Genomic DNA, 13232 nt, shown 5'->3' on the forward strand with positions numbered 1-13232 from the left:
AGGAGTCCTGTCTAAACATCAATGTGTTGGAACTCAGAGCCATTTACAACGGCCTTCGACAAGTGGAGAGTCTTCTTCGAAACCTACCGGTTCTGTGAACCGCCAAGGCGGGACAAGAAGCAGAGTCGCGATGGCGGAAACCACCAGGATTCTTCGCTGGGCGGAAAATCATGTAAGCGCTCTGTCGGCTGTCTTCATTCCGGGAGTGGACAACTGGGAAGCAGACTTCCTCCGCAGACACAATCTCCATCCAGGAGAGTGGGGACTTCATCAAGAAGTCTTTGCAGACATAACACGTCTTTGGGGAACTCCTCAAATAGACATGATGGCGTCACGCCTCAACAAAAAGCTTCGGAGGTATTGTGCCAGGTCTCGGGACCCTCAGGCAGTGGCAGTAGACGCTCTGATAACACCGTGGGTGTTCAAATCGGTCTACGTGTTTCCTCCTCTTCCTCTCATCACAAAAGTGTTGAGGATCATAAGGCAAAGAAGAGTACAGACGATACTCGTTGTCCCAGACTGGCTTCGAAGGGCCTGGTACTCAGATCTACAAGAGATGCTCACAGGAGATCCCTGGCCTCTTCCTCAGAGGGAAGACATGTTGTAACAGGGGCCCTGTGTATTTCAGGACTTACCGCGGTTACGTTTGACGGCATGGCGGTTGAACGCCGAATCCTAGCGAAAAAGGGGATTCCGGAAGAGGTCATCCCTACTTTAATAAAGGCTAGGAAGGAGGTGACGGTTAAGCATTATCACCGTATCTGGCGAAAGTATGTGTCTTGGTGTGAGACCAAGAATGCACCTACGGAAGATTTACATCTGGGTCATTTTCTCCACTTCCTACGGACAGGAGTGGATATGGGCCTGAAATTAGGCTCTGTTAAGGTTCAAATTTTGGCCCTCTCGATTTTCTTTCAAAAGGAATTGGCTTCTCTTCCCGAAGTCCAGACGTTTGTAAAGGGAGTGCTGCACATCCAGCCCCCTTTTTGTGCCTCCAGTGGCAGCATGGGACCTGAACGTGGTGTTGCAGTTCCTAAAATCACACTGGTTTGAACCACTTAACAAGGTTGAGTTGAAATTTCTTACCTGGAAGGTGGTCATGTTGTTGGCCTTAGCATCGGCAAGGCGAGTGTCAGAATTGGCGGCTTTGTCACACAAGAGCCCCTACTTGATTTTTCATGTGGATCGAGCTGAATTGAGGACACGTCCGCAATTTATGCCTAAAGTGGTTTCTTCATTCCATATGAATCAACCTATTGTGGTGCCTGTGGCTACAAGTGACCTGGAGGATTCCAGATCCCTGGACGTAGTCAGGGCCTTAAAGATTTATGTAGCCAGGACGGCTAGAATTAGGAAAACAGAGGCTCTGTTTGTCCTGTATGCGGCCAATAAGATTGGCGCTCCTGCTTCGAAGCAGACTATTGCTCGCTGGATCTGTAATACGATTCAGCAGGCTCACTCTACGGCAGGATTGCCGGTACCAAATTCGGTTAAGGCCCATTCCACTAGGAAGGTGGGCTCTTCTTGGGCGGCTGCCCGAGGCGTCTCGGCATTACAACTTTGCCGAGCGGCGACTTGGTCGGGGTCAAACACTTTTGCCAAATTCTACAAGTTTGATACCCTGGCTGATGAGGACCTAGCGTTTGCTCAGTCGGTGCTGCAGAGTCATACGCACTCTCCCGCCCGATTGGATGCTTTAGTATAAACCCCATGGTCCTTACGGAGTCCCCAGCATCCTCTACGGACTAGGAGAAATAGATTTACCGGTAGGTTTAAAATCTTATTATATATATCTATTTATTGTGACCAATCTGTTGTTACACATTTACAACTTTCTATATCTACTTGTAATAAAACCATTTGGGATTGCTGGGCTAGTGCGCACGCGCGGGCCGGGGACGGCCCGTGCTCGCTGGTATCCCTGCGGCCGCGTTACCATGGTGCGGTGTCCGGACGCCGGTCACGTGCGTAGTCACGTGGGTCGGCGCTATGGATTGCGCATAGTGGGGCGTGGCCGCGGGTGTGTCCTGGTGAGTGTGGGTCCGCCCGCGGCTGGCGCAGGCGCACTGGCCCAGTACGATGGAAACTCAGGTCGGACTGGTCATCTGACCTGAGTACACCAATGATACCATCACAATCAGATCATGTGGCAATGTTTGGTCACTTGACCGGATTTGATAAATCTCAATAAATAATTAAATACATATTTTTAATACTTTCTAGATCTCGTTTTTATATATAAACTGTTGTTTCTACATGTGAGACCAATCCTAATGTGAATGATATATACTTTTTATGTATTTATTTGGACGGTTAGGTTTGTTGAATTAATTGTATTCCAGGTGTCTAGAATTTTATTAATTGTTTAGGGTTTATAAGGAGTCCAGGGTCAGACTCTATCATTCACTCCTGAGGAAGCTGGGTGTTAATACCAGCGAAACGCGTTGAGACTGTCGGACACATCATTTAAAACCCCCCAACAATATTGGACTATCTTCTCTGATCTACCTCTGCAGCATTAATTGGACAGCTTTTCCCTTGGATATCACCACCTGTGGAGGAATTGGAGTTTTTCCCAACCTGCACAGAAACGCTAGCACTTGTGTGCTTAAAAGGGACTTCTTGATCTACATTGCTTTCACCAATTCTCCAACTAGTCAATGTGGACTTAATTCCGGAGGGAGTCCTAGCCGGGGTATGATATAATTTCTCTATTGAGGGGACATGTGTCCCCTCAATAGAGAAATTATTCATGTGTCACGACTTATGAATGATTATTTGCTTTTTAATTATGTTTCAAAGACATTTGTGTTTTTAAGACATTGTTTCTATTAATTATAATTCATATATTTTTTCAATTTAACCTACCGTCCTAGATTTTTTATTGCTCTAATTTAGTGATATATTTATATATATTTCTTACGCAACTAAGCGCTGGTGATAACTATTTTTCTTGTATTTATTTCTTTGGGGACTTACCACCCCCTACACGAGCAGCTTATAACAGCGCACTCCTATAAACTTTGTTTACGTTTGCAGAGCGGGTGTCTGACGTCAATTCCGGGTCCGCACAGGCTGAAGTGATCACAACGGCTGAGTAAGTTCAGACCTACTCAGAAACTGCACAAACTGTTTTTGTACTGCAAGGCTGCACAGGCATTCGCACATTTGCAAAGCTAAAATACACTCCCCAGTAGGCGGCGACTATGCATTCACACCCCCATTATCCCTATTTTGAACATGGTTGGAGAGGCCTCACCGTTTCTTTGTCTGGAATAGGGCACCAAAATGTATGATATATTGTGTGTAAATCTGGTTCTGGTGCTAGCCAGTGCCTCATGAGCCCTTTACCTCACTGCACATCCCTGTGCCATACCAAGGATTCAAACCCATAACCTGTTGCATTCCAGTCAAACACCCTACTAATTGATATATTTGATCCTGCATAAAAACTAAAAACTATGAGATTACTAACTATATGAAGCTACTTGCACTTTGTAAAAAAAAAGTCAGCATTGCAATTGAGCATATCTATGTAGTGTGCGGCCACACATCCAATCCCTTGCAGCCACACACTACATACAGTAGATCTACTCCATTGCAATGCTGATCATTTTTTTCACAAAGTACAAGGTAAGCTTCAAATACTTAATCTGGCCATACACTTGTCCGATATGGCCTCTTTTGACCCGATTCCGATGGATCGGGCCGGGAAATCGGGTAAAAACTGTCCAAATCGCAAGTGTTTGACATCGGATCCGATCCGATGCGCAGTCCCGTGTGCATCGGGGCTGAGTCAGTGGTCGGACAGGCTGCACATAGGATAAATCGGAATCACAGCCATTAGGTGCACAACATGGCTAGTTTTTTAGCACCCGCGATATATCGCATACGATTTCTCACATGTCTTCACTTGAGTGGCATTTCTCTGGACCCACCCACACATCGGCAGCAGCAGCAGGCAACGAGAGGAGAGCAGCATCGGAGCTAGCTTGTTTATTCTGCTCGGATTTATCCTGCTCGGATTTGTAGATAAAAAGTAGGTTCTGTTGTCCACCAATGTATACTGTCACACTGTCCACCAATGTACCTAATGTATATTGGGGGTCATTCTGACCCGATTACACGCTGCAGTTTTTCAGAACTGTGCTGGCGCCACAGTGCGCCGGCGCATGCCAGACGGCCGAAGGCCGTCGCTGAGCTACGATCGCCTCTGCCTGATTGACAGGCAGAGGTGGTCGCTGGGCGGGGGGGGCGGAACGGCGGCATTTGGCCATCGTTTCATGGGCGCGGTCCGGCCAAGGCAGGCGTGACCGGACTGTGCGGGGGGCGGGCCGCAGCGGCTGCGTGACGTCACACGCAGCCGCTGCGAGCCGAGAGCAACGAGTAGCTCCCGGGCAACATGCTACAGCTGCGCTGGCCGGGAGCTACTCCTAAAGTGCAAAAGCATCGCGCTTTTGCACTTCTGCGGGGGGGGGGGGCCTGTGCTGGGCGTGCCCCCCGCATGTCTATTGTCATGATCGTAGCCCTGCAAAATTTTGCAGGGCTACGATCAACTCGGAATGACCCCCATAGTGTACACCAGTATATATATATATATATATATATACATACCCTAAATGTGTCCTTTTTATTTACGCCGGCCCAAAGTATTGATAAAGCTAAATATTTATCGTATATACAACCCTTTATGAGGTCTAAGAACACTGTACGCTGTTTACTTAAGAAGTACCGTAAGGGTACGCAAGTTGCGTAACGATCGCTCAGCCGTAGGCGAGACGCTCAAGCGTCACGTTCGCTCACGGCCCAGAGATCACAGACAAGCACTCTGTTGGCTATGACTAACGTAATGATTCGCTATGGCGTAGCGGACGCTCGAGACCACGAGGAGATCACCAGCGGCGCAGACGCTCACAACGCTATACCTTTATGTCTAAACCTATTATTAATGAAATACACAGAATACCTTAATGTGAATACAGGGTGTAAGTGCAACCTTGTGTAACCTGACTAACTACAAAGCTGCTTGAGCGTCACCGACGCTCAAGTGAACACTTAAAACTATGAGAAAAATACACAGATACTGGTTTAGGGTCCAAAGCCTATTATCTGTATTATAACTATTATACTTGCAAAAAGAATCACAGTACAAATGATACACTACAATATAACAGCGACTTCCTAACCAAATAACTATACAAGAAATACAATACAATGCTATGTTGATCTAATACAATACAATACTAGTCAATGGGAGATACGAGAGAAGGAAAAGAGAGAGAGAGAGAGAGAGAGAGAGAGATATATATATGAGAGAAATGGCTCACAGAAAGACAATGATTACGGAGAGAAACTTACGCACAAGGGTAAACGATCGCATGCGCCTGGACATCCAGCACCCGATTTTCAGCAATGAGAACCGTTGAAGAGTGAGAGCTGGATGTGGTCGGCCTGCCTATTTATGCCCCACACACAATGCAATCTTACAGTCCCTACAATCCCATTGTCCATTGGACGTCGGAATTCGGCCCTGCATCATAACAAAAGGTCATAGGTTGATTCATACAGGTGGGCTGTGACGATTTCAAACAGCTCAGGTGGGTGGGGAACTAGGTTTCCCGCCGCATACCTGAGTATGAGTAAATAGTAGAAATGGACATAAACTTCTTATGTCCATAACTATTCGCACGAGCGATTAATACGCTCCAAACCAACACCGGAATATTGCTATTTAAATACTCTTCCGATGGGTACCAAACACTACTGCATGACTCCTGTTAGACCCTTCCTACGATACAAAGAGGGATTCCTCAGCTCAGGGACATTCTATATTAACCAAACTTTCAGAATCTATCAAAGGGACCATGATCTACAAACTACATTAATTGTGAAAATATGTAACGAATGAGTCGCACGCTACGACTACATAAACTCTACCGTAAATACGCATACCGTGCGCCCGCGGGTGCACGCTATTGCGGGTATGCGCCTTCACGGGAGAGCGTACGCATGCGCAGCGCGGACCAGTGTGCGGTGCAAATATGGCAGTGTGTATGGGGATATTTTTCTGACTTTGACAGTCCACCCTTTGGCAGTCAATAATAACTGCCACTTCCTGAAAACATTTCAAAAGGAGAAAAATATATGTCAGGGGTTAATTCATTTCCATGGTTGGGTGAGGGAGGAGAGAGGAGTAGGTGTGAAGAGGGTATGACCTAGTGTGATAGCAGAAGCATGTGTGTATGAGTCCATGTTTGGGGGGGTCATGTATCATCGTGCCGTACGTGTTGTAAATCAAGCTTCGAGGTATTGCGAAGTATACATTTGAATTCCTTCTTATCCTGTGGTACAGGTCTGTGGATGGGCTGTCAAACTTTACCGAGCTCTTTTCGGATTTTGAACAAAATGGGGAGCACATTTTAGTTGATGATACGTGAATGGGGGGATATGTGATTGCTGATATCTGTGCCTGCATTCCCTTTACTATGTGTGTTATTACCTGAGGGTTGTAGAGATGAAGATAAAGAACACTTATGGAAAATGCAATGATATTCTATGTCAGGTAAATGTACATCTGTCGTCGAAGTTTTGTTCGGTATCTGTTGAGAGTCGTCTTCTTTGCGCTGTATTGCTCCTTGGGCATGAGCAAATAGCTTTGTCAGTGCCATCAGATTTACAAAAATGTTGGGCTAGCGTGAGTTTAATAATACTAGGGAAACTGGGGATCCATGGCAAAGTTCATCAAATGTCCATTTCTCAAGTGGTCAAAACTTCATCTTTGGTGCTTGTCTGTTGTCTGTATAGCGTCTCGTCAACTTCCTCGTCCAAGGGGGTCTTTGTATCTTGGAGAAAAGCAGAAAAACAGGTGAAAGAAACGGACCGTATAATCGCATTTTTCATCACATCCTGGTTTCTATCATTGGGTCATAAATCAAATCCAGGTTAATTACAGTTTCCTCACTCCTCAAGCTCATCACTTTTGTACTTTGTTTGCACCTCATTAAAGCCTGCCCGCATCTAAATATCAATCCAATAGATATAACAACACCTAAGATACATAGGAGGAACTTTCCAACATCCATTATGACTCCTTGAGCCCAGTCTCCTAAACCGGAGAACCAATTTCGCGGGTTCAACCATGACACCCAACCAGTCAGCTCATTACCTACAGCAGCAAGGGTGAGATTGTGTTTTCGACGAAATTCCCACTTCAATTGGAGAATATCGTCCATCTTTTGGTCTATGACCTCTACCGGATCCTCGGTGCTATTGGTGATATACGTGCAACACTTTATGCCGTACTGTGTTGCCAATGTAACACAATATCCGCCTGTTACTGCTGTAAGATAATTAAGAACCATCCTATGCTGAACTAGTTCTGTTTTATAAGCTTGAAGTTCTCTTCCAGTGTATCTGAATGTGTCATCATACATTTCAGTGATATTATCTAACAAATTGGCGAGTGCGGAAATGTATCTATAATTCATCACTCCTCGAGCGGTGCGAGTGAAATCTAACGCTACCAGAACCTGAATCCCGGTGGATTCATGGATAAGATCAGAGGCCGGATGCTCTAACCTTTCTGACAGTTGTCTTTTAACTCGGTGCTCGTAATGAGTGTGAGTATAAGGAGCTTGGGCACCACGGTGTATGTCCTTCATTTTGTCATGTGTAACAGTCATCACTTCAGGCAATACTTTTCCAATATAACACAATCCTTCAGAGTTTGGGGCAAGCCACTTGTACGCCTTTCTCCCGCATATGAAATATGCATCATCGGGGAGAACATATGGGACAGAGAAGGACATTACCATATTACACACCTTCCAGGTGAATTCTCCTGACCCTAATTCTTCCATCTGCTTAATGCACGTATCGGTTTGTACGATATGTGCACAGTATCCTGGTGATACTTCTCCAACTCTAGTAATCCTATTTCCTAAGGTATATCGATACCGGAAAGATTTTCCTCTACTGGCTATGTGGCGTACAAGCTCTGTATCTGTAGGCATTCTATCTGCTCTGTGTGAAAAGGTCATGGTAAGGTTGCTCCATGACACTTCCCAATTTCCCGGCTTACGGGGATTGGAGATATTAAAACATAAGAGGGACCTATCCACATGGTATTGGTGGAGCTTCAAACTAGGAGGGCTGGAGATGTTAAACCTCCGGTCCACCGGTCTCCCACCACTTAGCTCAAGTACCTCCCCTAACGTTAAAGGAAATGGCACTAGCCCTGATTTGCTATGACCCTGAGGTACTTGAGAGCATACCCAACAATCTGTTTGGTTTAATACGTTACCCACTAAGGAGTGATAGTCACTCAATGGATGCCGGTCCATATGGATATTAAAACTGGATTGGCATTTCTTTATGCACCCATCCTCAATCAAATTGTCACAGAGCCTACAGATACAGTTTTCTTCAGCTAACAATCCATCACAATTTCTTCTATCGGATCGTTTTCTGATACTCGCCTTTGCTTGTTGGCTTGGTTGATCTTGGAAAACTGCGCCTCCATCATCATAATCGGAACCCATTCCAGAACCTCTCTCGACCTCTATGGTACTCTCGCCGGAACAGACTGCTCTGGTCAACATCATGGTTAACATCAAAATCCGGATCACAGTCTCTTGGGGCAAGTCCATCTTTGAGGAGGAAATAGAGAAGAATGAGAAGGGGGAAAAAGAAATTTTTAAGGGAGAGGGGGATGGGAAGTGGAGAAAACAATAAAAGGGAGAAGGGGGTCAACAACTGCTTTCGGTCTTCAAGGCTCAGGTGCCGCCTCAGTCCTCCTGGAACAGACACTCCAGTGATACAACCTCTACCGTCTGTTCCTTATCACGGGACTTCTCTGGATCAGCAACCTTTTTGCAGTGGGATGAATGGACCCAAGTCTCTCTCTCAGCAACCTTCAATGCTGTGGTGCTAGTCAATAAGACCTGGTATGGTCCTTCCCATCTATCAATAAGACAACCTGAGCGTAGAAAATTTCGTATCATTACATAATCCCCAGGTTCAATGTCATGACAATTACTATCTGGTAAATCAGGAATCACCAACTTCAGATTATCATTTTGATTCCTCAACTGTTTACTCATGTTAATCAAGTACTTTACAGTTACTTCATTGTTACATTTCAAATCATCCTGAGGGTTAATCATGACATGCGGTTGTCGACCAAACAAGATTTCAAAAGGGGACAGATTAAGAGGGGACCTGGGAGTGGTTCTGATACTGTACAATACAATGGGTAAAGCTTCTGGCCATGTCAATCCTGTCTCTGCCATCACTTTACTCAATTTATTTTTAATAGTGCTGTTCACTCTTTCGACCTTCGCACTCGCCTGTGGACGGTACGGAGTGTGTAGCTTGCTATCAATACCCATTAATTTACACATTCCTTGAAAGACATCACCGGTAAAATGGGTACCCCTATCACTTTCAATGATTCTAGGGATACCATATCTACATACAAATTCCTGCACAATTTTCTTAGCTGTAAACATAGCGGTATTTGTAGCTGCTGGAAATGCTTCGACCCAATTCGAGAAAACATCTATACAAACAAGTACATATTTCAAATTTCGACATGGGGGTAATTGAATGAAGTCAATTTGTATTACCTGGAAAGGGCCGCCGGCAGGTGGGATATGGGATGGTTCTGTAGGTATTGCTTTTCCAATATTCTTTCTCAGACAGGTAAGGCATGACATTGCTCTTTTACCCGCATGAGAGGAGAATCCTGGGGCGCACCAGTATGCTCTTACCAATTTGCACATCCCCTCCCTGCCTAGATGAGTCAGCCCGTGAGCTGCTTCAGCCAGACATGGAAGGTATGTCCTGGGGGCCACTGGTTTACCATGTCCATCCGTCCAGAGCCCTGAGGACTCCTGGCCATATCCCTTTGCCTTCCAGACTGCCTTTTCCTGTGTGGAACACAAATTCTGCATCTCACACAACTTCTGTGTGTTGATGGTATTAAATACCATCAGTTGTGTGGTGTCTGTCTGTATGGGGGTAGCAGCTGCTAACTTAGCAGCTTCGTCTGCTCGGCTGTTACCAAGTGATACCGGGTCTTGGCTATATGTATGTGCTTTACATTTGATAACAGCCACTCTGTCGGGTTCCTGTATCGCTGTTAGAAGCCTTTTTATGTGGGTTGCATGCGCTACCGGTGTACCAGCGGCCGTCATGAAGTTTCTGAGACGCCATAGGGCTCCGAAATCATGGACTACCCCGAATGCGTATCTAGAATCGGTGTAGATATTGGCTGACTTACCCTTAGCCAATTCACATGCTCTGGTTAGGGCGACCAGTTCAGCAACCTGCGCTGAGTGAGGTGGGCCTAGCGGTTCCGCTTCTATGGTGTCTTGGTCATCTACGACTGCGTATCCAGTACACAAGTCTCCCGAGTCTGACTGTCTGTGACAACTACCGTCCGTGTAGAACGTGAGTTCTGCATCTTCCAGTGGGTTGTCACTGATGTCAGGCCTTGCGGTAAAATTTTGGGTCAAATATTCCATACAATCATGTGTATCTTCCTTTGTATTGAATCCTCCTTCCCCAGCACTCTCACCTTCCACCCTTTGTGCCTGACCAGGCACACCTGGGAGATATGTTGCAGGATTTAATGCACTGCATCTCCTTATGGTGATGTTTACGGGGGCCATTAGTGCCAATTCCCATCTTGTAAACCTCGCTGATGAGACGTGTCTGGTTTGGGCAGAATTCAATAAGGCTGATACTGCATGTGGCGTATGGATTGTGAGGTTGTGGCCTAGCACGACGTCTTCGCTTTTTGTCACTAGCAATGCTATCGCAGCAACGCTTCGCAAGCATGTGGGGAGGGATCGCGCTACCGTGTCTAGCTGAGCGCTGTAGTATGCAACTGGCCTGCTGGCATCACCGTGTTTTTGGGTTAGTACACCTGCTGCGCAACCAGCACTTTCTGTTCCGTATAGTTCAAAGGGTTTCCCATAGTCTGGCATACCTAGTGCTGGCGCCTGCGTTAGGCACTGTTTGAGTCTCTCAAATGCTGTTTCGGATTCGTCTGTATGCGAGATCCTATCAGGTTTGTTTGAGGAGACCATTTCCTGCAAAGGTAACGCCAATATGGAAAACCCTGGGATCCAATTACGGCAATACCCACACATTCCTAAAAACGTCCTGATCTGTTGCTGGGTTTGTGGCAGTGTCATGTCTCTAATTGCTTGGATTCTATCAGCGGTCAGGTGTCTCAGTCCTTGTGTTAGACAGTGTCCCAAATATTTTACCTTAGTTTGGCATAATTGCAACTTGTCTTTGGACACCTTGTGTCCGGTGTCTGAAAGATGAAACAGGAGCTGTTTCGTATCCTTCAGAGATGCTTCCAGTGAATCTGAACACAGTAATAAATCGTCCACATACTGTATCAATATTGATCCACTGTCTGGTTGGAAAGACTGTAAACAATCATGCAAAGCCTGAGAAAATATACTTGGACTATCTATGAAACCTTGGGGCAACCGAGTCCATGTGTATTGGACTCCTCTGTATGTGAATGCAAACAAATATTGGCTGTCAGGGTGCAGAGGTACCGAAAAGAAAGCGGAGCAGAGGTCAATAACAGTGAAAAATTTGGCAGTGGGAGGGATTTGCATTAGGATGACAGCTGGATTTGGCACTACGGGGAACTGACTCTCAACTATTTTGTTAATCCCCCTTAGATCCTGCACTAGCCTGTAACCCCTCCCCCCACTCTTCTTAACAGGGAAGATGGGACTATTGGCAGTGCTGGACGTTCTTACTAGAATGCCCTGTTGTAGCAAGCGCTCTATTACTGGGTAAACTCCTAACTCCACCTCTGGCTTCAGAGGATATTGTGGGATTTTTGGAGCTATCCTACCATCTTTTACTTGTACCACTACTGGAGCTACGTTTGCCATTAATCCAGTGTCCTGTCCGTCTTTTGTCCAAAGTGACTCTGGTATCTGAGATGTCATCTCTTCTATTTGGGATGGATTCCTATTTGTCATAATGGTATGTGACGTTAATTTTGATGGGGAGTCTAACATGTCTCGCACTTCCTGAGCGTGTTTCTCAGGTATGTCCAAGAATACACCTTCAGGAGTACAATAAATGACGCACCCCATTTTACACAGTAAGTCTCTTCCCAGGAGATTGGTTGGTGCCGATGCAGCCAGCAAAAAGGAATGCTTGGTATGCAAAGGCCCTATTGTAATCTCGGCTGGTTTGCTAACAGGGTAGTGCTGGACTACTCCTGTTACTCCCATGGCTGGAATTGTCCTACCAGTGGTTCTCATGCCCACTGTCGAATTTATCACTGACTTGGCCGCCCCTGTGTCTACAAGAAAGTTTAAAGTTTTACCAGCTACATTGATTGCGACCTCGGGTTCACTTTCAAGGTTGGCAATTAATTTTACTGGCTGCAGATTACAGGTATGGCCACACCCCTATTGGGTATGGTGACCTCCCTGAATCCCGCTGGCAGCAACTACTTGTGAGGGAGATAGTTGGGAACTACCAGAGGCATGCCAGTCTCTGTTTGGGGGATATCTTTTTGTTTCCCCTGTATGTGGCTCATAACTCCGTTTCTGCGGACCTTGCTCCCAATGTCGTGTGTCGTGTCGTTGTCTAGGGGTTTGGTATGAGTTTCGTGGATTCTTTACTCTACAATCTCGTGCCATGTGTCCCTGTTTGTGACAAGAATAACAAGTAACCATACTTGACTTACCCACAGGATTTGGTGATACAAACAAAGGCTGCCTTGTGGTCAGAGCCTGTATACTTACTGACATTAATTTGTCACCTTGTTGTTCCCTGTGTCTAGTGATGTTTCTGTTGTGATCAATAGCAGCCTCTCTCAAAGTAGCCACAGACAGACCTCGCCAACAAGGTTGCGTGGTCTGTACCCTAGTCTTCAATGACTCTTTTAAACCATCCATCAGTACCGATACTGCTACTTCCCGATGGTTTGTGTCTGTTTTAATGTCCTCTATACCTGTGTATTTTGCCATTTCTAATAATGCTCTGTGAAAATACTCTGCAGCTGTCTCTGACTCCTTCTGTTTAATGGAGAATATCTTATTCCATTTAGCTACTGCTGGGAAATACTCTTTTAGCTGCAAGTTTATTCTTTTCACATTATCTTGGTTGTACACATCTGTAAGAGGTACATCATGATCTAGTCCGCAATCAGCTAAAAATTGAGTTGCGTCGACATTTGAGGG

At 45.7% G+C, this 13232-nt stretch overlaps 1 protein-coding gene and 1 long non-coding RNA gene across 2 annotated transcripts in view; both read left to right on the plus strand.

Moving 5' to 3' along the window:
- Positions 1-13232, plus strand: part of LOC135004291 (uncharacterized) — a 512715-nt gene that overhangs the window by 223982 nt on the left and 275501 nt on the right. The gene's annotated exons all lie outside the window — the stretch shown is intronic.
- The window catches only part of LOC135050581 (uncharacterized), a 36581-nt gene that overhangs the window by 16671 nt on the left and 6678 nt on the right, over positions 1-13232 (plus strand). The window contains exon 2 of the long non-coding RNA XR_010241678.1: positions 3040-3097. This is a non-coding gene — a long non-coding RNA (uncharacterized LOC135050581). The remainder of the gene's footprint in view (positions 1-3039; positions 3098-13232) is intronic.

Source organism: Pseudophryne corroboree, chromosome 2, assembly GCF_028390025.1.
Source record: "Pseudophryne corroboree isolate aPseCor3 chromosome 2, aPseCor3.hap2, whole genome shotgun sequence".
NCBI lineage: Eukaryota > Metazoa > Chordata > Amphibia > Anura > Myobatrachidae > Pseudophryne > Pseudophryne corroboree.